Source organism: Varroa jacobsoni, unplaced genomic scaffold (assembly GCF_002532875.2).
Source record: "Varroa jacobsoni isolate VJ856 unplaced genomic scaffold, vjacob_1.0 scaffold_69, whole genome shotgun sequence".
Taxonomy (NCBI): Eukaryota; Metazoa; Arthropoda; class Arachnida; order Mesostigmata; family Varroidae; genus Varroa; species Varroa jacobsoni.
In genome coordinates, this window is record NW_019212971.1 from 85536 (window position 1) to 99822 (window position 14287).

At 45.1% G+C, this 14287-nt stretch overlaps 1 long non-coding RNA gene across 1 annotated transcript in view; it reads right to left on the minus strand.

The window, feature by feature from the left end:
- Positions 1-7894, minus strand: part of LOC111262346 (uncharacterized) — a 48835-nt gene extending 40941 nt beyond the window's left edge. Inside the window, exon 1 of the long non-coding RNA XR_002681572.2 lies at positions 4499-7894. This is a non-coding gene — a long non-coding RNA (uncharacterized LOC111262346). The remainder of the gene's footprint in view (positions 1-4498) is intronic.
- Positions 7895-14287: the final 6393 nt, after the last annotated feature.

Sequence of the window (14287 nt, forward strand, 5' to 3'; positions counted from 1 at the left end):
TATCATCACAGCGTATCATCTCCTTATTCACTGACGCAGTTTTCTTTCCAATCCTTCTAATCGTCACATCGGACCCTGCTTGCTTTCGCGTTACTTCAGATCAACTTGCACTCGAAGTTCTGTAGGCGCAACTTTCGATTCCTCTGCGAAACAGGATGCAGCTAACAATCCCCTCTTCCATATCATGTTATGACGTGTCTTCAATAATCGTGCATGATAGCACGTGCATGCTTTGCAGTATTCTTCGTCGTGTCGCGGTAACCCGCACCTTCATCGTTATCGCTTAAGACTGTACATTATATGCTACACGGACTGCTGTGCTGTTTTCCTGTAATGACATCGAGAGACTTGCGTATTTTGCCATTGGTGGTGGCGTTTCATGACACACGTCGCAGAAGAGCTAACGACGTTTAGTCAGAACGAGGGACGGCCGATCGTTGAGCGTAGCCGTACAGGAGCGCTGCCGTTATGGAAGGCCGAGCGTCAGAAGTAACCAGACAGAGATGGCGGCAACAGGGGCAGCGTTAAAGGATACCAAACTGGGAGGACGGCAAGCGGCTAACGTTTCAACAGAACAGATAATACGGCACTGTGACAGGGACATCACTTTAGTCGCTCTGCATGAACATTGCTTATAGCATCGGAACGATAGATAACGATGACTAGAAATGGTCGCGCATTCTCTCGTCTATAGGTCTCTCCATGTTGTCTAAAAGCGCATGTATGAGCTAACGTTACTGTAGTAGGACGCATGAAGCAAGGGGGTCGGATATTCGCGCGACGCCTACGGCCGGGTTAAGCGATTTCCTTACACAGGAACATTTTGCTCGGCTATTGTCTGTATATCTGAACGTTGACGACGCTACTTCTCGTGCTGCTGTACGGAAGGTGGTTATCGCTGTTATTCTAACTGTGGTGTTCTTTGCGAGCGCTGCGGTCGAACCGTTGGAGGTGATACTAAGGGAGCATTGACTAAATCGGCACTGCGAACCTGTTACCTGTTTGACAAACGCTGGCAAAAAGATGGCTGGTCTTAGCCACGTTTGACAATACTATCGATAGTACAATATATGTGGACAGCATTGCGGGTGAGCAACTCTCAGGATCGTCTAAACGGATGCAAAAAAGTAGACCCCGAAAAGAATAGAAATTGAACGTTTGTAGAGAGCAGAGATTCATTGAGAAATGTTAAGCCTTTCCAAGATATCTTCACGGCAACATGCAATACTTGCGATCACACCCAGCCAACGTTACCCCTAAAGACGCGGCTTCATCCATTTTCATTAGCTAATTTCTATCAAATAGCGAACAAACACAGTTGGGCTAGAGTTCCCACATTGTCTTAATAAGAATTTGCTAAGGGTACACGGTTTCGACCTAGCTGCTGGACCTATTTCGATAGATTCAACTGGTTGTAAGCACCAATGGATCTATTGAAATACAACAAATGTATTATTACGCGAAGGTGCGCAGGCGTCTAGCAGTCAAAGTGGACTGCAGTCACAGAGTAACGGCGTTAATTCCTAGCCCTCTACATACTATGGAAAAAAAAATGCAAATGATATTGTATAGTCTGTTAGATTGCCGTTGATGCCAATCGACACCATTAGTCGCTTGGTTTCTCCGTGTCTTTAGACCATGATTAACAGAGGATCTAACGGTAGAAAAAGCTATAAGCTAGAAGAAGCGGGGGCAGTTGCGTGGTCGTCCAACCGTCTCAACTCGGAAATCGATGGCCAGAGAGCGACGACTGACAATTTTGTTTCTGTCGAGTCATCTTATGCGCGCGCGTTTTCCCTACATACACCGCCACTGTTGCTTCTGCAGCTACCACTGTGCCGCTAGTGCAAACAGCACCGGATGACAATGAACAGAACTCCACGTGACACTACTTCGATTTGAAATTCGCGCTTCCCACTATAATTTCTGTTAGCAGCGCCTAAATCCGCGTCTAAAGGTATCGCTGCTATTACCGCCGATGTTGTCTGCTGTTATATCGTTGTCGTCGTTATTGGTGTATCGATGGTGTGCCTGCGGCGGCAGTTGTTCCGTCCGTCCTTCCATAGAGCCTCGTTCTGTCTACACTTGTGTCTGTTATCTGTCCCTGTTTTTGTCGTATCGAGTGGCAATCGTTGCGACAACCACAAGCTTCAGTACAAACAATGCGACATTACACTGTGCATTCACTGGAACGATGACGACAATGTTGCCTTACTTCCGCCGCTGGCGCCACCGTCACCTCTGCTGGCTTCAACAGCATCGCTTACGCCGCGATCATCGCATGTAGACAATAACAAGCGGCGGCGTCTTTGCCATTGCCATTGCTGGTGGCAGACACCGGTCGACATAACGTCAACGACAGCGATCTGGCCACAGACAAGGGTCAGACGAATTCTCTTACAAACGTAATACTCGCTGGAGGACTAAAGAACACTGAGAACAACGACAGCATTATCATCATCACGAAAAAGAGTAACAGCGGTAACTATTTCGAATAACTACCTGCATCATGGGAATTCGACTGATACAACAGAAGGCGAAGTCAATTTGAAAAGGAGCTTGAATATTATAGCATGGCCTGCACTGGTAACAGCAACTAGCGGTCCCTATTTACGCACTCATTGACGGACCAATCTGTCTGCTATTTGCCGTCTCTCTTCGCTGCTGCTTCGCGATAGCTACGTTGCTGCAGTGACAATATCATAGATACGTAAGACATTGCGCCTGCCCGCTAGAACTAGTTCCTGTGCCACCCCGACTGATACGATGATCGGATCGTCACTGCCGGTACGGATACTCGACCCCGCCACGCCGAGATAGCTAGACATCCAGGCAAACGCACTGCGCGTCGTAACGGAAGCGGCTGGTAACAACTGCATGTCGCCATTAGCGGCATTAGTTTTACCACAGGTTAGTTGACGACTTCAGAGGCGGTGGCAGCGGGAGTGGTCCGAAGGGTTCTGCCGGTGTTCTTGCCGCCTTTTGTTGGTTTCATATGGCGTCTCTTGCTTGAAAACCTGTATTACCGTTTGTATAGCAAAACCACTGCTGCCACCGTTGCTATTATCGCGATGGGGGCTGACGAGCTGCTGTACCTGCCAGAAGCTGACTTTGGGACAACACCGTGGAGACAACTTGACACATACTCACTGCTGCCAGCGAATGAACGAGCCTGACCGCGAGGAAGAGGGGCAGCAAACAGCGTACGCTATTTAGATCCATAGAATAATGTTACAATAGAAACAGTGGCCAACAACGACGTATCCAGCAAAGGGCGCTATCAGCTGCGGGAGGTGACAGTGCAACCGGCACGATGTCTGACACCGTCAACGTTACCACGGCCACAGAACAGTTTACCGCTGACTGTAAAACAATAATAATGACTTAACGATAAAACAAAAACGAATAGCAAGCTGGACTTCTGCTTATACAGACATACGCAAACACACGACTTCGTGATGATGTTGCTGGTTGTAAGGTAGCGTCGTTTTGTAGTACTCCTTGGACGCGTGCGCTTGTTCGGATCGGAGTATTCTCATCGAGCTTTTCTCGCTACGTTGGATATAGATGGCAATTGTGCGACGAGGCGTAACACTACGGAGGAGCTGTTGCGCAAAACAACCAGGAAGCGAACAGGCCATTCCCTACGTTGATACGATAAGTCCTATTCTAGTTCAGGAATAATGAATGGGATAGAGGAAAAGGCAACGTATTGACGATGACTGCATTGTTAGGTAATGAATAAAACTGTTGAGGGGGGGGACGAAGTTTGTTTCAGTTTAATATAGAAAAAAAGAAAAACAAACACCCACAAGTCTCCGAGCGAAGTAGCACTTCCTTCTTAAACACGACTCAAGTACACAGAAACTATTTTATCTGCAGGCCAGGTGATGACGATTATTCGGCCACTAACGCTCCAAACTTAATATTAATTCACCTTACTAATGTATCGTTTACACCGAATTTCGAAGTATAGAGATTATCGAATAGCCCGCTCCCATCTTCTTAGTAAATCTGCTAGATGCTGAAACAGATTCGTGCCGTCCTGGTGGGTGGAACTTCATAGAAGAACGCTTCTTTTAGAACTACCCGAGTTCGAAGGGGCACTTCGATAACGCCCAAGATCGCGCTATTCAAGATGATTTGTTTTACAAATCAATTGATTTGGATCTCCTAAATGGCTATTGGAAGCTGGCAAGTGAATCAGACGCCTCTGACTACGATCTGATAAAGCCGCCTTTTTTCGACAAAAGTCGATGTTATAATCACTGAATTTATTCAGTTACATTTATGTATAGATATATTTATTTCTTTAACGAGCTGTTCCCACAGATTTCCACTTGCGACCGACTTGTACCTAGCACTTCTGTAGAGATTCCCGCTGATCATCTTATCAGGTTAGTTGTTTACTGTTTTAGTTTAAGCACAGCTTAGACATATGCAGTTTGCGTACCATTGTGTCTACCTATAGTACTTAAGTAATCGATCTGTCACTCACCGTTTGTGGATGGCCATGTCGTTTTAGAGTCGTCGGATGAACTTCAGTGGAGTGGGGCAATTTCTTCTTTCGACGATCGCTGCAGACCCGTCAGTTCCTGCACCAATATTTACATACGATGACTGAAGATGAACAAGGACTCAGAAAGGAAAGTTTTTCTAATAGTAAACAAAAGAGCTCGTTCGCTTTTCAGCTAACGAAAAAAAAAAGCAAGGAAGGCGGACCCGTTCACAGAGTCGATCTTCACATAATTGGACAATTTTCAGTGGCGATGATGACAATAGAGTGACACAGCGGTTTGGTGCGCTCAACGTTCAATAGGACTGGTCACTATCAATGAACAATTGCAAAGAGAGCGGAATAGACCATAGGCAACAAATAGCACAACGAAGAAAAGCGGGAGGGTAGTTAAAGCACATCTATTCGTGCATCCTGTTGAACTCGCAAAAACGGTCTACGAAGTTCCACAAGGCCCTCAGTGTTTTGTTTACACAGCTTGCAGTAGTGTTTATGCCTTTACTGCAACTAATATCGCATAGCACAGAGCATAGTCTCTATAGGGGTACAGCCTCCAATGTCGATGACAGCATTCGTCCCGTGTTTCTCTCGAACCTTCCGAAATTTTCGACAGATGAACGAAGCAGATGTTGGTTGGCTATGGGCAGATATTCATTGCAGCGCCTTGTAGTAGTCGTCGAGCGTACAGCTTTGTTCCCGTTAATGACTCCGTGTTCTCTGAGTACGCGCTCATTTCCCTGGTTTTTTCTTTTTATGTTTGTCGAGTTCGTTGTCCTTGAAGCCGTTTGTGGCTGTCCGCCGTCACCGTACATCGAATACACGATGACAGCTCGTCGAATACAGATACTCGGTGTCAACCGACCTGACTTGGGGTATTTTGACACAACTACTTCCATTCAATAGTGTCGTGAAGTAGTAGTAAGTCAACAAGTAAAAAAAAAGCAAACCAATCAAAGGACCGATTCTCGTCCGCGACCGGAACGGAACACGGGCACGCACATATTGAGCTGGCTATCCACTCTGACACTGCTTTTATCAGCACGGAACTGAGAGCGAGTGAGCAGCGCGAGCGGCAGGAACGTGAAACAACAGACAACTGCCCGCGCGAACAACAGCACGATGGCGCTAATGATCGTAGCTGAGGCCAGCGGCGGCTGCACCAGAAGTAGCGGCGGTGGCAGCAGCAGCAGTAGCAGAAGAACCGGTAGCAGCGGCTGGCATACCACCCGTCGCAGCAGCCCTAGCGGCGAATTTCTTCAACAACACCGACAACGATTACGTTAGTATCGCCAAACTCGATGACAACTGCCGGCAGTGGCAGCAGTAAAGGTCGCCGGCGAACCGCCACATCTCGACGGAACAGCAACGGCAGCAGCACAGCCTGTAGCAGCGAATGCAGCAACGTTAGAAGCCACAGTTCAGCTGGAATAGGCTGCCACCGACTACAATAGGACGTGCTCGGCCGCCGGTGGCGCGGCCCACCGTCGCCAGCAGCAGCGGCAGCGAACTCCCTCCGCCGCGGTACAATGTGCTCGATAGCTCTATTTCTGTTGACTGTCCCTCCTCTGAAAGAGGGAACGAACTCAGATATGGAGAAAGGGTCGAATGCTGGGCGAGAGTTCAATTGAATTAGGAGAGGGTAATTCGCTGGCAGCAACGGGCGGCTGGTCGAGCCGCGCGGCGCTAAACGATGGAGCAATGATAGCCAGCAATGAGGCGTGGATCCATGCATCTGACGTTTCTGAAGGTACCTCAAATATTGTTAGGTACTCGTATATGATGTGGTGCTGAAGGCCATCGAAATGTTGTGTTGTATATTATGTTATATGTGCTCTGGGAACGCTGCAGCCAATGGTACGGATGCAGGCGCGTCCCGACTGTAAACAAACTGGTAGACTGGCATTGTGAGGGTCCGGGAAGAAGAACTTTGGCACGAAAAAAATAAAAACAAACATGTACTAACATCAATAGGAAGGAACAATTTTCGCATTGTCTCAGTCGAATATAGCTGCTGGGTGTATGTCAACATCGAACGGAGTGCATGGGAAAGTCGAACTGGTCTTCTACCATAACATGAGCAAGAGGCTTTTAGAACAGATATTAGTGCTGAAATAAAAATCCAAAGAGACAAGTGACCCGCACTGGTGGAAAATGTTTACTAAATCTGCAATCGCACCGACAGAATATTCTCTTCCGGTTGATCTATAGTTGACGCTTTGGCAACGCTTCAGTAGTACGGGTTCGCCTATTAACCACTGAGAGGGAGAGGTCTATGTCTGGACGTACTTCAGTCCTCTGCTAAAAGTTCGGGCATTAAATAATACGCTGAAGACAACACTCTGTTTTCTTGCTCGACTCCTCTGCATTGTTTGAGCTAAGTATTTAGCCTGTTGTGTCCATGGAGCAGACCTCTAGTCGACAAAACAGTGCGTTAACGAGCAGCATTCAAAATGGAAATTGCAAAAATGAACAAAAAACACCGAGTCAGAAAAAAACGGGCACGAAGCTAAAACCTAGTATGGCTAGCATCATACTCATCGCTCTGTCTAAACTCCACTTATTCACCTTTATAGATAGCAGTCAAACACTCCATATACATACGCAGATTCACAATATAATATCACAGGATTAAAATGACTGTAGGACCACCGCAATTTCGTATTGTATTTAGATGGTATCTATGTTGCGATCTATACAGCCCTCTGAAGGCACATATGCTGACAATTCACATAGACCGCCTACGGCATCGTTCGTTATTGAGTCGATGAACAAATCTGCGTGCTGCGGAAAGGTTACTTGTCTTCATCCTAATTGGAACGCAATCATGATGAAATTAATAACAGTGGAAAAAGAAGACCTAGGAGCCTTTAACTATGTCTGACATATTGTGCACCTCCTATATGGACTTCAACAATGATACGCGCGGCAAACTAGCATGTAAGCAACTTGAATGCTAATTTAAAGAACGTCTCCTTATGCACGGGACTGTTATTGATTGGAGCGTGTGATTTTTTCGTTGTTGTAAGATTGTGACAAGGTAAGATGAAGGGGTAAGTTGAAGGCGTCGATGTTTACAAGGCTTCAAGTTAAAGGATAATTTGAATCTCATCATTGTTCATTCGGACGAAGTCCCCCAGATCGACGCATCATATTCGTGCCAGCACTATCTATTATATAACACAATGCAGAATTGTCAAATCATATATCGGTAGGCAACTTCGCATTTGGTTTCCATTGAGTTTGTATTACTACTTCGTACTGCGAGCGTCGTGTGGGGCTCTGTTAGTTGCTTGAAATTTGACGGAGCATAGCCGAAACGAAAAACACTGGGTTTCGCCCATGTGTGAGATGATATTTTATTAGCTAGAAATAAACAGATGCGCACATAATTTTAGATAATTTATTTGTAATATTTGTCTAGCCTATCTGAGTTTGGGAATGAAAAAAGGCAGGACAGCTTGAAATAGTTAGATACTTTTTAGGCTCAGCAAGCTAGCTAGGCATGGCTTAGGTATTCTCCAAAGTTACCTTTAGAGCACACCAAGCAGCGCATCTAACTGCGTTCATTAATTCCAAACCAACACGTTAATTAAGCACCATTTTTGTAACGGTCGAATTAAAAAAAAACTGGCGACCTTATTCAATAGGCCTCCTATACGATATTTGTTGCTATTGTAGCGGTCTGCTAGACATTTATGCAACAACCACTATCACTGTTTGTATCAAACCTACCGAGATAGAATGTTCAGCTATCGATAGCAATATTTCAATAGTCAGTTGAATCTAGACGAAACATCTAATTGGCCAATAGCACCTTAAGCCTTTCTCATTCCTATTTCGAACAACACCTCAACTGCTACTGCGCAATTGGTTGCAAACACAGGGATCCTGAATACGTCTTGCCCTTGGATCCCGGGATGTGGCACGTCCGACGTAATGCTGTTTTACATCATGAATAATGGAATAACAGCAAACGCTGCAATGCGCATCTCAGCTAGACAGTCAGACACTCATCCACGGAAGAAAAGACATCAATGAATGAAGAATAGTTCACTGAAATTATAGAACGATCGCAAGGCCTATAGCCGGTATTAGATAACCGAAGTTCAGAAAGAGATGAAAGTGTTATTTTCAACGAAATAAAAGCCGAAACGACATAAGATTGATGACAAATACATCTTGTATAGCTGAAGGCGGAACCAAAAGGTCCAATGTTACGTTCAGTAACTGGATAGATGTTAGAGTCTCATTAGCAAGATTTGTTATGAGCAAAATGCTCGCCCTTCCTTTTCATCATATTAACGAGAAAGAACGGCAGCTTTAGAGATGCAGTTCACCGGTAGTAGGTCGTTAGTGAAATAGCCTTTAGGCCGAACGAACACGCTAAGCATATTTAGATGAACCGCCATAACAGTTAGAGATTGAGCCCGAAACGTTACGGTGTTCAACCTCAACATCTCGCTACCGCTAAATATACCGATACAAGCTATATCTTTTAGATAACATCAATTCACGATTTTAAGACGTTCTCGATAATTAAGCGTTCTTCTATGCGTTTATAGAATCTAGCAACATATCCGAATTTTCTTAAAGAATCATTTTCTAACACAGCATTGTGTTAGGTCCGGCTAGCAACGTCAATGATATCAATGTTTCCTAAATATCGTCATAAACAGTTTTTTTTCTATTATTATTATTTTTTTCTATAGCAGAAGGGATCGATTTAGCCCGCGCGCGTAAACTTTACCTGTGCAAGTTCTCTAGACATTTTTCAAGCGTTGATAGCCTACTACCTAAACGCATACTGCTTAAATATAGTGAAAATATTGTCACTGAATTCACGCTAGATCATTTACAGCGAATCAGAAATATGCCCGATAGTATTTTTCCACTATCCATCTTTGTTGTTTCAACAAACTTATTCCGCCACATATCAAGTTAACAGCCGCTAAAGCGGAAACTTTGCAATCAGTACAGCAGTAAGTGGGTGGAAAATTGGCGGCGAAACGCTACGTTACTCGTCTGCTACTCTATCGGATCCGTCAAGATAGGATAGCTAGCTATTTATATGAAATAATCTAATAAGGTCACTACAGATTTGTCGCACATAGTAAACTGAAAGCTTTTTACCCAATCTCATTGTTTGCGTACAGTGAAAATGGGTCTGATAAGAAAGACTATGTCTTTTTGTTCACGATAGAGGCGGCACGTTTGCGTAGAAACGCCATACAAATATGTAATGGTCGTTAGCATAACAACCTTTTCGCTCGCATGGCTGCACCTATTTACAGAACTATGCTAACTTAGCAAGATTTAGTTCCAGAATCAGTTTTTCCCATTTACAGTTAATTGTAATGCAATTAATAAGCGTCGAAAAAACAACTCTTTAGAAAAACAATCAACGAAATTAGTACATGTTATAAGAAGCACCGAACCGTTACGTTCATCTCTCTAACTGAATATAGGCGTATTGCAATGGGCCTATCTGCTAACTCAACGGTTGGCCTTTGTAGAGCGTTAGACCAGGCTTAGAACGACCACATGAGTTGATTCCAAAAGTAGTACCAAACAGAAGAATCATTACCACTTAGCGTGACATTCGTATGTGAAATTCTGCCAACAATTAGATTTAAGAGATATCTACTGCTGTGTTGAATATCATCCTTCTGAGAACAATTTCCTTTTTTCTCCCTTTTCATGACTTTTCAACGATTCTAGCATCGTGATCATTCAACGCGAACATAACTCTACCCCGTATCTCATCAGCCAACAACGTGCATTTCGCCAATTTAGCTTTATCTGACAACCGATCGTCGCTTGCATTGATTAGTTGCTTCCATGTAATACTACAAATCCTCCCGTGGCCCACACCCTAATTGCACAATGGCCGCTTAGGAACTTTCCTATAAATTTGCCCCAAGCAGCTACATTGAAATACAGGTTGTGGTCCGAACAAACCCCCCTACATGACAACATTAGTATTAATGTACGCGACGAAATGTTTATTCTCATCGTAGGGAAACCTAACAAGAAGCTGGTAGGTGCTCCTGTGTAGTGCCTAGAAACTAATGAAAATTTAACCCTAAGATGTGAATCAGTTTTTCTTCTGGGTTAAAATGACAGCAAGCATTACCGCTTTCGTCGCTGGGCCTCATTATTAACGTTTCGACTTAGCCTCTACTTGGCGTGCCAAGTAGAAAAAAGAATATGCGTGCGCACGTTGTCTGTTTCTGGACTGAGTCTTCGAACCGTTGTGAGAAAACCCATTGGACTCTGGAAGGAAGAAGCGGCCCCGGCTCAAGATAAATGCCTCTTAACCACAACCCTTTTCGATATGTACATACACACACACACACAAACACAGACACATGGGATTGTATACATACATACTTTACGGTCGATCTCCATGTGGGTGTTGTTTAAACCAGAGCATGGTCAGCTCTCGCTCTTGCCTCATGATGAAATCGCAAAGCATGATCATTTCTGATAGTGTCGTCAATGTCGGCAAAACTCGGCCTCTAGCCATGTTGGCTCTGCAAAGTAGTACGGCTCTTCTTCTAAACCTACCGTCTGCTGCACATCCGATGTGTTCTTGTCGTTTTTCGGTCTTCCCAATATCGGAAAACACATTCATAGAAACACGCAGTTCTCGGCTTCGAATCGTAAACAGGTGCGGTTCCGTAGCCGCGAGCGTTGTCCGGCTCGCTCAGCGTTGCCTGCGTTGACCTCGAGCGATGCGCCCAAATAGGAGTTGATGAAACAAAGGTAGCATTAAAGACATGGTAAAGGAAAAAAGGCAAATTGTAAATGCAGAAGAGCTGGCGAAGCAGATATCAGCCAGTCGTGCCGATGACCTCTCGCGTCCAAGTTCTTATCGCCGTCCATCTGTTTATCTTCACAGTGTTCGACTTATTGAAATGTTTAATTCAAAATTCGCTGCTGCAGTTAACTAACTGCAAAATGCACTGGTGAGTGTGCGACAACTTTTTGGGAAAAGGCAGGCGAAAACAAGGCCAGCTTTATCTGCAACTACCCATGTCCAGCAATTCGATATCTTTTTGTCAATACGGAACACACAAGGAGACAGAAATCAAATATGTATATATAGAGCTGTTCACAATATATTTCATTTGTCAGTCTGGATATTTTATTATATGATCCATCGTAACATAAGATTTAAGGTTATTTTTACCACCACCAAATAGGCAAACACATTAAAAAATGGACAACAGGTGATACACTTCTAGTTAGAAGATAGAACATCATTCATCGCAACTAGAAGCTTTGCCGCTGTTCATAGATATGTATCTGTGAATTCGGGTGGTTAAAATGACCCTCACTCCAAAATACCTGTTCAGAGATACACGTGTTTTTGTTAGCGTTTTTGCAATCGCATTGTAAAACAATTTATTTCTTAGAACCTTAGAAAATCCAACTCGTCGTTTTCGGAATATAGGAAAAACAACGAAAGTATCCAAGTCTACCCCTAAACACTGGTGTTATAGGCGGTGCCTTATTCGTTCCTTAAAACGAATCGAGAAGGAGAATCGAAAGATATCAGAGCGTGAAACACGAAATTTAGCTCGTCGTCACCGCCAGGATCGAGCAGGACGTCGTTCTTTTACATGCTTGAAACAAAGACGCACGCGGTTGACTTCACGACCACATCTCCATATGCCGCATGGCCTGCCTCCGGATCGTCTGTGCGGTAGCAGCATCAGCTGGACAGCCTACAGCTATATAAGTATTCTTGTGCACAGGCACTTATACCTGTCAAGGATCTGTCTATGCACACCGCTCTTTCTCGCTTGGCCTGTGGTTTTGCCCACAGTACACACAATGGCTGCAGCTGCTGCATTTACAGGCTAACGATTCACTGCGTCAAGCTAAACACAGACATCGGGACACACACAAACAGTGTGACCTTCTGGTGTGGCCATCGCACGCCGATTTGCACGGCTCTTATCCTCTAGATCAGTGGCTATCATCCTAACCTGTGTATATTAAGTCTTTATGATTACGACTATTAGTACTACCACAAAAACAGCAGTATCTAAATGACTCTGGCCGGATGACATGTTCACGATGCGTTTATATTAGTGTTGGAGTGATCGCTGCTGCAGTCGTCTCTATTGAAGACCGCCGTGTCGTATCCCCGCCCCACCCTCACTTCACCGTCGTGCTGGGTCACGCGGTCCTATTCACGGGTGTGCGCGCATCTAGTTCATAGTGACTAACAACGTCCTTAAGGGCCGCCGCAACCATTGCTAGGCCAGCAGTCAAGACCCGTCGTCATTTTAAAAGCTTCAGCTTCTGCTACCACTAAAACGACCACATCAGCTGCTACAACAATAACACCACTATTACCAGCGGCAGCAGAACTCACTTCGCTAATCTCAGTTCATTTTTTTATTGTTTTTGCTCAATCAGTGGCAGCACTCCTCACATCCGCAATCACAGGTACACGACGTACGCAAGCCACCCAGACAGCTACCCCTACGCACAAGCTTACGCACGCCTTAATGCGTCCGCCACGACCTAATGAGCGACGGCGTTGTGTTAGCGTATTGCCATCAATAAGAAATGAACGAATACTCCAATCGACTGGCAAGGCAAGGCAAGGCGTCGAGCGACCGACAAAGACGGATCCGGCAACACCAACGCCTGTAACGACAATCGCAGCGGCAGCAGCAGCAGCCACTAATAGACTGTTATCGTAGTTGATTCGCAAAGAGGGCTATACAAATTGGCTGTACCTAGTCACATATATTAATAACATACGCGGGTTAGGTGCCGTGCCGGCTTCGGCGGCAATGGTTCGTTAGTGCCTTGATGCTGGTGCTAGGAGTAGGTCAGGTAGGCAGGCAGGTAGGTAGGCATGTAGGTGGGGCAACGTTCCGGCCAGGAGAACGATAAGGCGGGAAAGAGCAACACAGTTTTTATGAGTATGGCTTTTGACAGGGGGGAGCAAGAAACGCATTCACTCACACATACTCGAACAGTACTTAAATCTACAATATTATACTAAACTATAACTGTGCTATTAAACGTGGATGTACACGGCCATGTGCTTGTTTCCGGGACGTAATAGTCTAATTTGTGATCAGTTAGCCACTATAATCCGTCAACAAGTGTTAGTAAAATGAGCTTGTTCATCGACGTATGTAGGTCCAGCCATAGTTTTCGTCAGTGAGAGACAGTGTCGCTGACAATTCAGCAATGGAAAACTGAAAGATGTTAAGACAAGGCCACACAAAGACCTGTATACTTGACTCAGCACAGCTTTGTAGAATGGGAATGTTCCTGCGCGACACTGTAGCTCCTTGGCCTGTTGTTGCCGTATCCGGTCGAGCCAGCCAAGCACATCAAGCGTATATAAATACAAGGCTAGCACGTTTCGTGCCTACCGCTTATCAACGAGGCTCGCCCACTGTGCTTCTCTTTTTAGTCATTTTTAGAGAAAAAAAAAAAGGCAATAGCTCAATTCAGTTGGCGCGGACTAGCGGGTAAGCGGTCGGGCCCACAGGCAGGCAGAAGAACACACGAGACAATGTTGTGCTGACTGCAAACGCAAAAGACAAAACGCGGCGCAATGGAACAAAGTGACGGTTATGAGGGCGTAGTCGCAGGCACGACCTGAGATCACGCCTTCTGCATCAGCGATACAAACAACCTGCTGCGTTCACTGATAGGCCGAACTTGGATGTCGCAGATAGGCAGACACTATCAGGCTGTGGTCGGATGCGATGTTAATACCATTACTCGAGTGTG